The following is a 13,820-nucleotide window of genomic DNA, read 5'->3' on the forward strand; positions in this document are numbered from 1 at the left end:
GCCTGAAGCAACTCCCTGAGGTCCCTGAAGCTGCCTCCTCGCCTCCCTCCTAGGCTCTGGGTCCCAGTCGGCCCGTCCCGTGGGATTGTTGTGAGGATTAAATGAGACAAAGTAGATGGAGCACCTAGCACGCAGTAGGTGGTCCGACAGCTGAGTTCCCTCCTTCTCCTTGCTTCTTTCTGCTTCCCCAGGGGCTGTCTCCTCCACTTCTGGTCAGACACAATCACTTCACTAAGCCCAGACTTTCTTCTCTAGCTCTCTTGGCTAGCAGTCCTGTAAACCAGTCATAGAGACACGGACACCCCCTCCATACCCAAACTTCTGACTGCGGGATCTTGCCGGGCCCAGGTTGGCAGGGACTGGATCTTATCTAAGGGTGGGTGTCTGGCACTCTGTCCTCCATATTTTCACTGAATGGGTGAGTGAATAACTTGAGAAACGTGGCAGAAAGTCCAGATTCTGAAGCTGGAGACCAAAGCAGGCTGATGCTATAGGGCTGATTCCTTGTGCTGAGTTCTCTTTGGAAGTCTGGGTACCGCATTAGATCCTGCTCGGGGCCCAGGCTGGCTCGCACCTGAGTGAACCATGAGTTGTTTCCATGGTGAGAGCATCAGCCCTGGCTGCTTTACCTACAGATGTTCTGGGGAGTGAGGAACCCAAGCAAAGTCAAGATGTGGTCAGGAAGGGCTTCAGTGATCCTGGCAGAAGCCATGTCTATCCACATCCTGCATGCTGGCTCAAGCAAGGGTCCCCAGGCCTTGTTATACACTCAGGATAGGCCTGATTGAGGCTTGGAGCTGAGTGAGCAACTCAAGACATATTATTTGGGGGAAAAAAGCAAAAACAAAAACCTCACTTGCTTGGGTTTCTGGAACAGGACAGCCTTTTTTGCTGCTCCAGTACATTTTTTTAATTAACAAATTGATGAAAAGCATTTCCTGACATTTCAGCTCATCTCTCAGAGACCTTTAGGTGGGAAGACTTCAAATAAACCTTCCTTATGACTTCCTAATATTTTTTGGCCCAGCCTTCAAGGCCCTTCGCAGTCTGCCCACCACCCCCGTATCTAACATCCTCTCCCCTCATTCCCGCAGGCGGCGTGCCTGCCCCTCACCCCTTCCCAAACCTGTCCTGCATGTTCATGCCCCTCCACCTTTGTGCGCGCAGTGGTTTTCTACCTGGGACACTCTTTTCTGTCCCGTTTATCTTCCCAGCAAAGCCCCCTCCTCCATCCATTTGAGACAAACTCAGATATCATCCCGTAAAGCTTGTCCCATCCTGCACTGTGTTGTCACAGCACCTTGTGACAGTCACTTTTGGAACATATTTCAATGCACTAAAATGATGTGTTTAATGATTTCCTCCCGCTTCCTTGTGAGCTTCTTGAGGGGGGAACCTCTGACTTACCCCACATGCCCAGCACGGAGCACGGGGCTGCTGCAGGGCTTGGTGAATGTCTGCGGGCGAACACATGAGTGAAAGGCGCGTGGTGGGGACGTGAGGCAAGGAAGAGCAGTATTTTCCATCTCTGAGGCACGTCTGTCAGGGAAGTAATATTTCTTGAGTTTTCTGAAGTAAGTCTCACTGGAGGAACAGGATGATCTATGTTGCTGAAATAAAGGGGTCTGAAAGAAATCAATAATTCTGAAAGGCCTGGCAAGAGACACGTCAGCAGCCCGCCAGCTGCAGAGGCCGCGGACGTGAGAGGGCAGCTCCTTGGCGAGCTTCTTCCCCCCGTCCTGGAGTCTCCGGCCAATGCTTGATGCGCCTGTATTTACAGTTTATCTCGGGCATCCTCGCAGCATCAGCATCTCCAGGCCCCGGGCTCAGCCTTTGCTGGATTTAAAGCAAGAGGAACGCACGTGCAGGGTGGGCAGGGACCCCCGTGGCTGGGGATGGAGCCCAGGAACAGGCCCATGGTGGCGGTCCATGTGGAGACGCTGGCAAAGCCATCTCCCTAGGCCTAGGCTCTAAACTTAAAAATACTTCCAGCATTGATTGTTCTTGTCTCTATGTGGGATTCTGTGCAGGCCTAAGCAGACTCACGCATTTAGTGAGTTGTATCAGACAGCTCTGTGCCCAGGAGTGCGGGCAGTGGCCCAGCCAGGGCTCAAGCCTGGATGTGAGTCTCCCTCAGTCCCAGCCTCTTCCAGTCGCGCTGGAACTTGCATCGGGGACAGAAGAGGCTTTTCCTTGGGGGCAGTGCCGGCCCTCCCCCTCCTCTGATCCCCTCCCTGCTCAGGTGCATGGCTGAGACTGGGCATCCCCAGGCTGAGAGGGTGCAAGGGGGCGCCTGGCGGTCTGCCCTACCTTCCAGGGGGCTTCCTGCTCTGTTTGTCTGGACGTGCCTGCCTGGCCAAATGAACACCTCCCTGCATTTCTCTGCCCAGGGCCTTTCCCGGAATCCCGGCCCCTCACTTAGGCCAGACCACGTGCCTAGCCCTTTGCTGGGGTTTCTCCTGAGGTCCAGACTGCGTCTCTGGCTTCCCAAACGCCAGCAGCTTCTTCCTCCGTATTAGATAGATGGCATCACTGCCCCTGTGCGGTTAATGTTACCCCCACCTAGACACCGCAGCTGCTAGTCCCCTCTCCTATTGCTGTCCACCCCTCACTGTGCTTGCTTTTTCCACGTAGCATAAACTCACTGCCTGACACCATAGTATACATCCACTTATCTAAGTATTGCTGGTCCCCCTACTCCTCTGTGAGCTCCTTGAGGAAAGGGAGCTTAGCTTGCTGTCTGAGCTAACCCACCATTGAGAGCAGTAGCTGGCCCGGAGAGAGACACTCAGGAATATTGTTAAATGAGTGAATGCCCAGGCAACACGATGTCTCTCCCTGGAGCCAGAGTTCACATGCACACTTTGCCCCGTGAAAGGTCCACATCCTAGAAGACTGGGTACTGGCACTGGGCTTGGAGCCAGACACGGATGATTTGGATCCAGGCTTCACCACTAGCAGTGAGATTTGGGGCAAGTTGAGTCTGCTTTCTCAGCTCTAAAGTGAGGGTCATCATAGTTCCCTCCTCCTAGCTCGGAGTGAGGACTTAGTGAGATAAGTCATGTGGAGGGTCTAAGACAGTGCCTGGTGCACGTGTGCAATACCCAATACAGGTTAGTTCTAAAATGTTTCCAGAACCACGGTCAAGATGGGGGTGGGCTGAGGGAGTGTGGCCCGCTTGGCTTTAGCTGACCCCAAGGAAGCAGCAGATGCCTGCAGAAAGCCAGTGTGCAGTAGGCAGATTGCTGGGGGAGAAGATGACACATTTTCCAGTGTTATTTCATTTACCCTCGAGGAAACTGAGCAGGCAAAGTGTCTAAGGAAGGTCAACAGTGACCTTGAGGAGGGGCTGCCTCATGCCCCTGGGATGGGGTTAGGCCTTGCCGCTCATGAGCTGTATGATTTTAGGAAGAATCTTGGTGTTGCTAGGCCTCAGGGTCCTTCCGTTAACAATGGCCATAGTAGTATTTAACTGGCAGCGTCCCCTAAGGACTGAGTGGGACAATGTATGTGAAACAAACCCAGGGAGCCCATGGCCCACCGTGTGTCAGGAACTGTCCAGTGCTGAAACTTCAGAGAGTAGGTTCCAGACAGTGACTTTTTATTAATATGTAGTCATGAGGCTTCACAATGGGACCACTGGGTTTTTCTGGGTATTTCCAGAGACGTCCTCAAGCCTTCGTCCAAGGACTTCTGTTCCATGTGCTCTCCAGCCGGCCAACAACCCTCTGTTAAGCACCAGGCTCTGGCAGGACTATCTGGACACACGGACGAGGAAGACCCATCTCCCTCCTCCAGGAGCTCATGGTCCAGTGGGGCATTCGGTAAATCTGTGCAGTGAGGGAGACAGGGCCAAAGGGCAGAGGGAACTGAAGAAAAAGAGTCCCAAAGTCTTCCCGGAGAAGCTGAAATCTTGGTCATTAGAAAGCATTGAGCCGACACGAGTCATTCCTTTATTTATTCACTCTTGTAAACATATTTATTAAAAACAATACAAACACCTCCAGTCTCCCCACTGTGTGCCAGGCTTGGTGGGCACCCCAAGCTAGGCCCCTGTAGCAGAGAAGGCGATGCTGTGCCACGTCTCTGGCCTTAGCACTTAGGTTCGCACAGCTGATTTCACATTGCCCACATCTGCGTCTCTTTACCTGAGGGCTTTCTCCAAAGCAGTGGGAGGTTTCTCTGCTGTGCACAGAGCAGACTGGATGTGCTGGAATTAGCACACCCCAGGAGCAGCCCTCAACAGTGACTGCTGGGAATTGGTTTGAAAATACCCTGATGCCCTCTCCTAGCCTCATTTTGTTCATTTGTAAAATGGGTCTAAGAGGAGAAAAGGTCCCTGCCTCACGGGGTGCTGTGAATGAGAACAGAGATGGCATAGTTCCTTGATGTTTTCATCTGCTTTAAATCAAAAGTAAGACTGATGAGACATGCTGATGTGCCTACCACAGAGCCCAGGCAGCTGCCGATCAAATGTGCCCTTCACTTCTAGTCCCAGGGTAGGAGCTGTGTCAAGAACGGGAGCTCTGGGCTCACAGCTCAGGGCTACGTGGGCAGAACTTGAATCTCCAAGACTGGGCATCTGGAGCTCCTCAGTGTTTCTAGTGCCCTGTCTCTATGCCCCAAGGAGAAAGAGATCCCCTCCCTTCCCCTAGCCATTCCTTCCAGTGGGAGAGCTGCAGGTGAAAGAAGGGTTCCTAAGAACCTGAGCTGGATCAGATGAGACAGGAAGAATGTTCCAGGCAGAGGGAGCCATTAGTGCAAAGGCACTGTGGCATCACTGAGCTTGATGTGTTTGAGAATGTGACCCGAGCAGAATCTAGGAGGGGAGGCTGAGAAGCAAGCAGGGACCAGGACCTTCGGCGGTGTAGGCCAACAATAATGGCAGGGTCGGGCACGGGGGAGCTGTTACTCTGACATTTGCAGAAGCTTTGACTCCTAGGATCCCAGGATCATGGGAGTTAGTATCTGAGAATCACAGACTCTAGGGATCTCGGAATCTTGAGATTTTGGACTCAGAATCATAAACTCTTGGACTCTCAGTCATGAGATTTTGGATCTTCAAGTTTCTGAGCTGGGCAGCCCTCTAAACTCTCCAAGTCTTGCAGAAAATAAGTTAGCACCAAAATTCCAGCCAGCCTCTGGCTTACCTGCCAGTGGCAACTATCCTCCCACGTGCCTGCACACAGGGGTGGGAGAGCCTGGCCCTGGCCCTCCTTGGACCCCGTTCACCTGATGGTACACCAGGAGGGCTTGTCCTCAGCTTGGAGTTGCTGCTGTGGAATGCTGGATGCCTGCACTTCCCCAGGCTTTGAGTTCTTGGTCACGTCCTCCCTGGAAGCTCACTCCAGAGCTGGAGGGGCAGGGGCTGAAGCGGTGTCCACCCTGCCTGGACGCGGCTGGCATTCATCACCCGTCCTGGCATTTTTAATAAGTCCTGGGATTCCTGCTGAAAACCATCAGAAGGGCAGGAGTGTTCTATGCTTTTTAAGTAATTTCGCAGCATTTGGGCTGCTGCCCTCCTTCTTTTGTAGGGGTTTCCTCTTCTCACAGCCCCCAGGAGGCAAGCAAGGCAGAGGCAAGCTGGCCCCTTTCCAAAGTCGTTTAGTCAGTGCAGACAGCTGAGTTCTGTTAGCCCCTGCTTCTCGTTTTTATTTTCTGCCTTACTCACGATGGACAAATAGAGAGCCGGTGGTGGAAAAGGGAGCCTGGAGCTCCGGCCATGAAGAAAGAAGAGCTGGATTCTATTCCTGGCTGTGTGATTACCAGCTCTGTGATCTTGGGCAAGTCTGGGGGTGGCAGGAATGAAGAGGGTGTGAGCACTCAGAAGCGCCAGCCTGGAGCTTAAGGGTACGGGCACACGGGCCAGCTTCCCAGGCAGGACCATGGTGAACACCCAGGTTGATTCAGGGGACCTATGTCCTTGGCCCCGTTGGGTTTCCCAGGCACAATTGTATGGTGGATCCAAAGGTGAATAATAAGCGCTCTAGGAAACACTCATCCCAACCCTCACCCGCTTCCCTCGTTTCTTGTCTCGCTTGCTCAGGGATTTGTGTTCCAGAGAAACTGGATTCTTTGTGTCACACTGTATCCGCCCTCCAGTCAAAAAGAGCTGAGTTTGGCTGTCTAATCCCTCCCCTCGGGTTCTAAGGATCCAGAGTCGTGAAAAGAGGATGTTTTCTTCCTGAAATGAATCAGCTGATCACAGGATGCGGTTGAGGCCTGACACATGCGGCTCCTTGGGCGAGGCTGTGGGCAGAGTGACAAAGAACGAAGTCTTCAGAGTTGGGCAGGTCTGAGTTTGACTCCCTGCTTATTCCTTCTCTTCTGTGTCAGTGTGGGTATGACATTTAAAGCCTGACCCTTGAGTTTTCTCCTCTGTCATTTGAAGATGATAACGTGTGAGATTAAGAGCATGGGCTTGAGCTGGGACGTCTGGGTTTACATCCCAGCTGTGCCCCGTTCCAGCTCTGTGACCCTCAGCAGATCCCTCCACCTCTCCGTGCTCTGATTTCCCAATCTATGGCGTGGGGATAAGAATACTGCCTACCTGGAGTTGTGTTATGATTGTTGAGAGGGTTGAATGAGCAATACATGAAGCAGGTTTAAACAGTACCTGGCACTTAGTAAGCACTAAATAAACGAGCATTAGTTCTAAACGTCGTGGTTTGATGGGTGCTGGTGTGATGTCAATAAGTTGAGAATCTAGAAAAATGTAGGGTATTTCATATGTACTTAGTGTGTAATTGCTGAATGAATGAATGAAGAAGGGGATGGATTGATGGACAGCACTGAGCGCAGTGCCCATTGTCTAGTAAGTCAGGGAAGTGGCCACAGAGCTGCAGCCTTTCTGCCCTGGCATCAGAACCAGGGTGCTGGGGCTGGCCTGGCCCCTCGCCGGCTGCTCATCACACCATTTCCCAGCTCTGCGCATCTCTTCCCAACTCAGAGTCAGTGGCAACATGTCAGTAGCCTGGAATTGGCTATGGTGGGATATTTACACCACAGACGTTGGCAAATGTTATAAATCAGGTTTCTGTTTGTTGTTGCGGTTGAGAGAGAGAGAGAGACAGTGTTAAACATTGATTACCACTCAACACATCCCTCACTGGTCAGGGGACCATTTTTATATCATCTTCAGAAACCAGTTCTGACCATTTTGTTGCAGGATGCAGGGTCTTTGGGAAAATAAGTCATTTTGCAGCAGATGAGAGGGCTAGGGGATGTTGAGAGCCTGGCTGTGCAGACCCTTCTATCTGAGGAGTGCATATCTCACGCAGGTTTTATGGTCGCTAATACCTGGCCAAGACACGAAAGAGCAGATCCGGAAACAGATGGCTGGGTCTGCTAGGAGGTGATTCTGGGACTTTCTACACCTTGCTAAGATTGAATTAATGCTGCAGTTTCCCAGGAAGATTGTGACACTCTGCCTGGACCCTGTAGCCATTTTTCAAATGCCATCTGTGGGGCTCCCAGGTGGAGCCCTTCCCCGGGTCCTGAATAAGGAGAACCCTTTAAGGCTATTCCAAATCTACTTCAGTATCAACTGACTTTGAAGAAGAGCAGCCATTAAAGGAGCTGGACCGAAGTGCGGCTGTTAAGTGTCTGTGTCTTAAGTGTGTTGGACTGAAGAATGGACCCGTGGAAGGCATTTGTAAACCCCAGGATTTGAAAGCTTGTCTAGAGTGATCTTAAAGAGAGAGGAATGCACAAAACAAGGCTGCCCCAGGGCTCGGGGCTCCGGCTGATCTGCTCTGGGATTGCCACTGCCCAAGCCCTGCTCACCATCGTTCATTAGCAAGACCGTCTAGTCTAGAGCTCCTCTCCAGATTGTTCAGGGGGTGAGGGTCAGGTGGCATCTATATTTATTTATTTTTTAGCTCCTCAGGTGAGTGGGTGATCAGCTAGCTTTGACAACCATTGCATCCTGATGAATAATCTCTCTCTTAAAGTGTGTTGACATATCCTTTATGTTTCAACGACCCTAAATGGCTTTAGAGGAAAACCAGTTAATCTTCTGATCTGAGGAAGACCAGCCATGGTTCGCTCTTAGAGGAGTAAGCAGAAATGTACTGTGCTTTTAATCTTTAAATTAGCACCACCGGAGACTAGCAATTATTAGCACTTCTCAGCGGGACCTTCACACTCCCCTCCCAGGCAACTGGAGAGTGCGTGGCCACTGTAATCCGGGGCTGGGTTTCTGGGGACAGCATTGAGCTAGAGAGGGGGGAGGGCTGGCTGGCCTGAAACTGTGGGGGTGGGCGGAGGGGACAAAGGTGGTACCATGTGCAGATGGCAGCTGGGGACAACAGGGGCCAGTGCACAGCATCAGAGCCAAAGAGGCCAGGCAGGGAAATGAAAACTGCAAAGTGAGGGGTCTGCGACTGAGGCCAGCAAGAGGAGCCCGTAGGGTGGGTCTGGGAGAATGAAGAAAAAGACTATCTGGGCATACAGCGGGGGAGCCTTCTGCGGACAGGGTCTGAGGCCTTCTGTTAAGGCTGGAGCCACATGCCATTGCAGAGGAGGCTCCTTCCCCGCCCTGTTACAAAGCCGATCTGTGTTTATGTCAGTTGTTACCAGGCTTGGCTGCCCGTCAGAATCGCACAGGGAGCGGGCGCGAAATTCAGTCTCTGGTCCCACCCCGGATCCACCGACCCAGGCTCTGCGTGGGGCCGTGCCCTGACCCTGTGTTTGTCACAAGCTGATCTTATGCAGGCCAGCTTCGAATAGGCTCCAGGTGAAGGGGAGGGACTCTGGGGACAGCCCGGTTGGATCTAAATCCTGACTCCACCACTTACTAACCGGGTGACATTGTGCCTTTCCTCATCTTCAAAATAGAGGGGTAACAATAGCAGCTACATCGTAGGGTTGTCAAAGGATTCGATGAGTAATATACGCAAAGTGCTTAGAACAATGGCTGGTATGTCATTTTTATTATTGATTCCTTTATTAACATTAGCCAGTTAATGCAGACATGAAGGGGTGGAGGGGCTTAAGTCACCATACACACGTATGTATTAGACACATCATACGCATGGGTCACGGGTTGAAAATCCACATGCTTTCGAGGACCAGGTGAGAGTGAAGTAACTGGTGGGGACGGTAGTGACTCAGAGAACACATGACTGTTCTAGTTTGGGTGCTCCCGGAAGCAGACCCCATACATGAGTTGAGGCCAAGTCATTTGTCTGGTAGATGACCCCAGGAAACATGATGAGGGAGTGGGGTCATGAGACAGGGCAGACAGGAAAGTTAATGCCATGAGCATCACAAACAAGGTACCTCTGTGGGCTGCCAGGCCCAGTGCCCCTGGGAACCACCCAGAGACTGTGGACAGCCTGCCTCAGCTTTGTCCCACCTGAGGGGTGTGGAAACTAGGAGGGTTTTTTTTTTTTTTTTTTTTGGTGAGGAAGATTGACCGTGAGCTAACATCTGTGCCAATCTTCCTCTATTTTGTACATGGGACACTGCCTCCGCATGGCTTGATGAGCAATGTGTAGGTCCACGCCTGGGATCCGAACCTGCGAACCCCGGGCCGCTGAAGCAGAGTGTGCGAATCTAACCACTATACCACCGGGCCGGCCCCGTGGGACATATTCTTTTTTAAAGGCGGCTGTAACAAAGGACCACCAACTGCGTGGCTTCAACAGCAGAAACTGTCTCACCGTTCTGGAGGCCGGGAGTCCCAGATGGAGGTGCCAGCAGGGCTGTGATGGTGACGCTGCCCCAAGCTGCTCCCCCGCTTCTGGAGGTCTGCCAGCAACCTGTGGCGTTCCTCGGCCTGGAGATGCATCTGTCCGTTCTACGCCTTTGTGGTCGCGAGGCGTCCTCCCTGTGTGTCTCTGCCTTCGTATGGCTGCCTTCCTGGAAGGACACCACTCATGTTGGACCAGGGGCCGATTCTACTCCAGTAGGACCTCATCTTAACTAATTACTTCTGCAGTGACCTTGTCTCCAGATAAGGCCACATTCTGAGGCACTGGGGGTTAGGATTTCAACATATGAATTTGGGGGGGACACAATTCAACCCATAGCATGAGGTATTTATTTCGCACCTCCTTCCCCTAATTGACTGGGGACTCCGTCTTTAGAGGGTAACTCCACAGCCCTGCCCACTTGCCCCCAGGGCAGGCTGAGCGCCCTGCTGTGGTCAGAGAAAGCCCTCAGGTGGAGAGAAGGAAGCTGGCAGTGTGAGTGGAAGGTGAGCGCCGAGGGCTGTGGGCAGGCACTCGTGGTCGGGAGCGCTAAACCGTGTGCAGCCCCTTCTGAGCGCAGGCCGGTGGGAACGCTCAGACGGCACGCCCACCAAGCTGGCCCGCCGGCAGCCCCTGTGGCAGAGCCCTTCGAAAGGGCAGCTCCCTCAGCTCCAGCCAGTTGTCATGGAGCGGCGTGCCTGGCAGGCCAAAGAATATGCTCCGAGCAGGTGCAGCTCCACTGCTGCCAGTTTGAAAACGCTGCAGAAGTGCATGCTCAGATTTCCAGATGGGGCCTCCATCCTGAGTTAAGGGCTACGCACAGTTTCTCAAACTCAGCACTTTGGATGTTTTGAACTAGAGGATTCTGTATTGTGAGGGCTGCCCTGTGCACTGTAGGATGTTTAGCAGCATCCACACCTAGGAGCTCCCTCCCAGCTGTGGCAATCAGAGCTGTCTCCAGACGTTGCCAAACATCCCCTCAAGGCATGGAAGTGTGGCCAGATCACCCCCACTGGGAAAGTAACAGGGTGTACGTCTTCTAGCTTCTGACTTCAGCCCGTGGCCCTCTGTCTTCCCGCCAACTGGACCAGGCGCTGCTTCTCAGGCCCTGCTGGCCCAGTCATTTAAGAGGCCTCGGTGCCTAAGATGTCTCAGTGTCACAAGTTTCTGAGATTCTCTTTTAAAAATCTCTCCCCCTCCCACTCCCTCTCTCTCCCCACCCCTTCTTTCTCCTCCCTCCCTCTCTCCTTTCCCCCAACTCTCTTTCTCTCAGTGGGGTACAGCACATGCCTTTTAAACATCAGTAGGATGGCAGTTCCAGAAGGACTGTCTTGTTCACAGCTATTGCCACAGCAGCTGGATCAGTCCTGGGTACTTAATGACTGCTCAATATTTGTTGAATGAATGAATGGGTGGCCTCTCCCTTCACTCCCACTTCCCCCCAACCTGGAGCGAAAGTGGGAACTGAGCATCGAGGGAAGGGGGAGGACCTGGACCAGGTGCTCCACAGATGCCAGTGCAGCTGCCTTCTGAAGAGTGAAGTCCCACTGGGCATCACTTTCCTGATCCTTTATTTTTCCTTTATGCAAGAGAGAGAGAGTATCTCATTAGGTGTTTAAGTCAAATTAACAGCCATTGTACCAGACTTCTGCTCAGCCTGCGTTTTGTGTCTTTTGGGGTGATCCCTTGGCGCTAACTGCTTTTTATGGGATCAGTAAAGGTGCATAGATAGGGAGGGAAGAAAGGTTCTGTTTGACCAGGCTGGTGGATCTCGACTTTTTACTTGGCATCTAAGTCTGAAGGATGGAGCGCTGCCTGCACTTGGCGCTGAGCGGAGGCACCAACCGGGCCGATCGAGAGTGGCCTGGGATCTCCTGAGAGGCGGATGGCGTTTCATCAGCTCGGTTTCCAGGAGCGCTGATTTACAGAGGCCGTTCAGATGTCAGCAGAGCAGGGGTTTGCGGACAGCAGGAGAGGGCCGGGGGAGCAGCACACGCTGGATAACACCTGGCCCCATGCAGGGTGCAAATTGTATTTCTCTGTACAGCTCCGCCATTGATTCTAAATCTGGCAAAGTCACAGAGAGCAGACTCCCTGCGTCTCCCTTCCCAACACATTACAACAAACATAAAAGACAGCCTTCCCCTTTTTTCCACAATACTGTGCCTGTCCTGCTCTACCAAGACTCTTCATTAAAAGTTATTCATAGATATTTCAAAAAATAATTAAAGGTAGCTCACGTAGGAGAGAAAGGTAGAAGACAATGCAGCTTTTAGACTAGAACTTGAAAATCAAGCCTGTAGCAAAGGTAGAGAAGCAAAAATGCTGATAAAACCCTGTGGTTAGTCATTGTATTTGTCTCTGAGCTTCCTGGCAGCCTTGGCAAAAACGTAAATTTGATGGGTCATGTGTTTGTGTTTAAGTATAAATAAAACCATAAGTTCTTTATCTGTTTTTTGAGCTAAGTTCTGAGAGGTATTTATCATATGTATATTATAAATGATATATAATAGACAACATCTTGGACAACAGTTTTCTAGCGAATGCAGAAGTGCTTTTGAGACAGTTCTTTCTTGCTTTGGCTATTGACGTGGGTTGAAGGAAACATGAACGCCTAATTAGGTCAAGGTGCTTTGCAAAGACTGAGGCCATGTTATTCAGGGTATTTCAGGCCTTTTAAAATTTTTCGATAGCGGTTGTTTGGTTAGGGCTAAGGGAATTCTCTCTTCTAATCAGTAGCCAATGTTTGGGCTGCAGCTGGCTGAGAACAGATTTTTCTCTCGCTGGTCCCCAGAAAACTTTATTCTAGTTCCCTGTTAACAGATCTTCGAGGTGCAAAGGGGCAGGCAGCTCCTACAAGAAGCAAAGCTTTTTCGTCTCCCGCCACCACCATCTGAGCTGGCTTTTCTGTGTCTGATTTCATTTCCTGTGCATTGAGAGTTCACCATCTTATTTTAACCCCAGCACCACACCAGAACAGTAGATCTTGTTTTTTTAAACTTTGTGTGTAACAAAGTACCCCAGAAGTTAGTGGCTTAAAATAGCAGCTATTCATTGGCTCCTGATTCTGTCGTAAGGGCTGGGGTCGCAATTCTGAGTAAGGGCGGCACGTCTCTGCTCTTCAAGGTGTTGGCTGGGCTCCCCCATGCCTTTGCAATCGGCTGGTGGCTGAAGGATCCAACATGGCCTCCATCACATGTCTGGGGCCTCAGTGGGTGGCCTGAGTGACTGGACACTCCCTGGGCCTCTCATCCTCAAGGAGGCTGGCTCGGGCTTCCTTACTTAGGGAGCAAGAGAATGAAAGCAGAAGCTGCCAGATCTCCTAAGGCCTAGGCCTGGAGCTTACATGGCACCCCTCCTGCTGTACCTGTTGTCACAAGGCCAGCCCAGGCTTAGTGTGCGAGTCAGCTGCACAAGGGTGTGAATTCAGAGAGGTGGCATTCACCGGGGATCATCGGTGGCAATCGTCCACGGCCCTCTCCATCAATACCTCAGTGACAGCGATCCCCATAGGCAGCGAGTCTCACCTGAGGGGTAAGGGGGAGAAGGGGACAGGTAAGTTCTCCCTGGGGGCCGGGGAGGAGGGTCCTTTGGTTCTGACCCAGTTCTCACTGCAAGTTCTGTGCACTCGCCACTTAACTGCCAGCGTCAAAAGCCAAAGATCAGGCCTTACGAGCTCTATTTAAAATTTCTATTTAAAATGACTTTGAAGTGATGAAACAGGAAACGTTTAAAGAACCTCCTGACAACCGTCATGAAGGCCTTGTAAGCGTGGGGCACGTGGGGTTACGCCACTGCGTGGTTGACCTCCTGCCATTTGTGAGACAGTGGCCTCCCCAGGCCTCCCCGGGCAGTTGTGCAGCTGGGGATCACAGAGTCATCTTCCTTTTAGTTAAAGTGAGATACACAATGTGTTAGTGACAGCCCCAAAGTCAGCTGCATCTTCTCCAGGCTGGAATGAGCACGCCTGACAGCCCCCACTGTCCCGAGCTCCGGACAAGGGTTACACTGTTGAACAGGATGAAAAGGATGACTTGAATGACAACAAAGGCCACATGCTCATTGCTTTTGCAGAAGCTGGAAAGCTGGAAGGGCTAGATAACCAAGACACTGGGTAACAGAAGC

General features: G+C 51.8%; 1 protein-coding gene across 2 annotated transcripts in view; it reads left to right on the plus strand.

Moving 5' to 3' along the window:
* Positions 1-13,820, plus strand: part of GALNT18 (polypeptide N-acetylgalactosaminyltransferase 18) — a 340,044-nt gene that overhangs the window by 222,421 nt on the left and 103,803 nt on the right. The gene's annotated exons all lie outside the window — the stretch shown is intronic.

Source organism: Equus quagga, chromosome 14, assembly GCF_021613505.1.
Source record: "Equus quagga isolate Etosha38 chromosome 14, UCLA_HA_Equagga_1.0, whole genome shotgun sequence".
NCBI classification, from domain to species: Eukaryota; Metazoa; Chordata; class Mammalia; order Perissodactyla; family Equidae; genus Equus; species Equus quagga.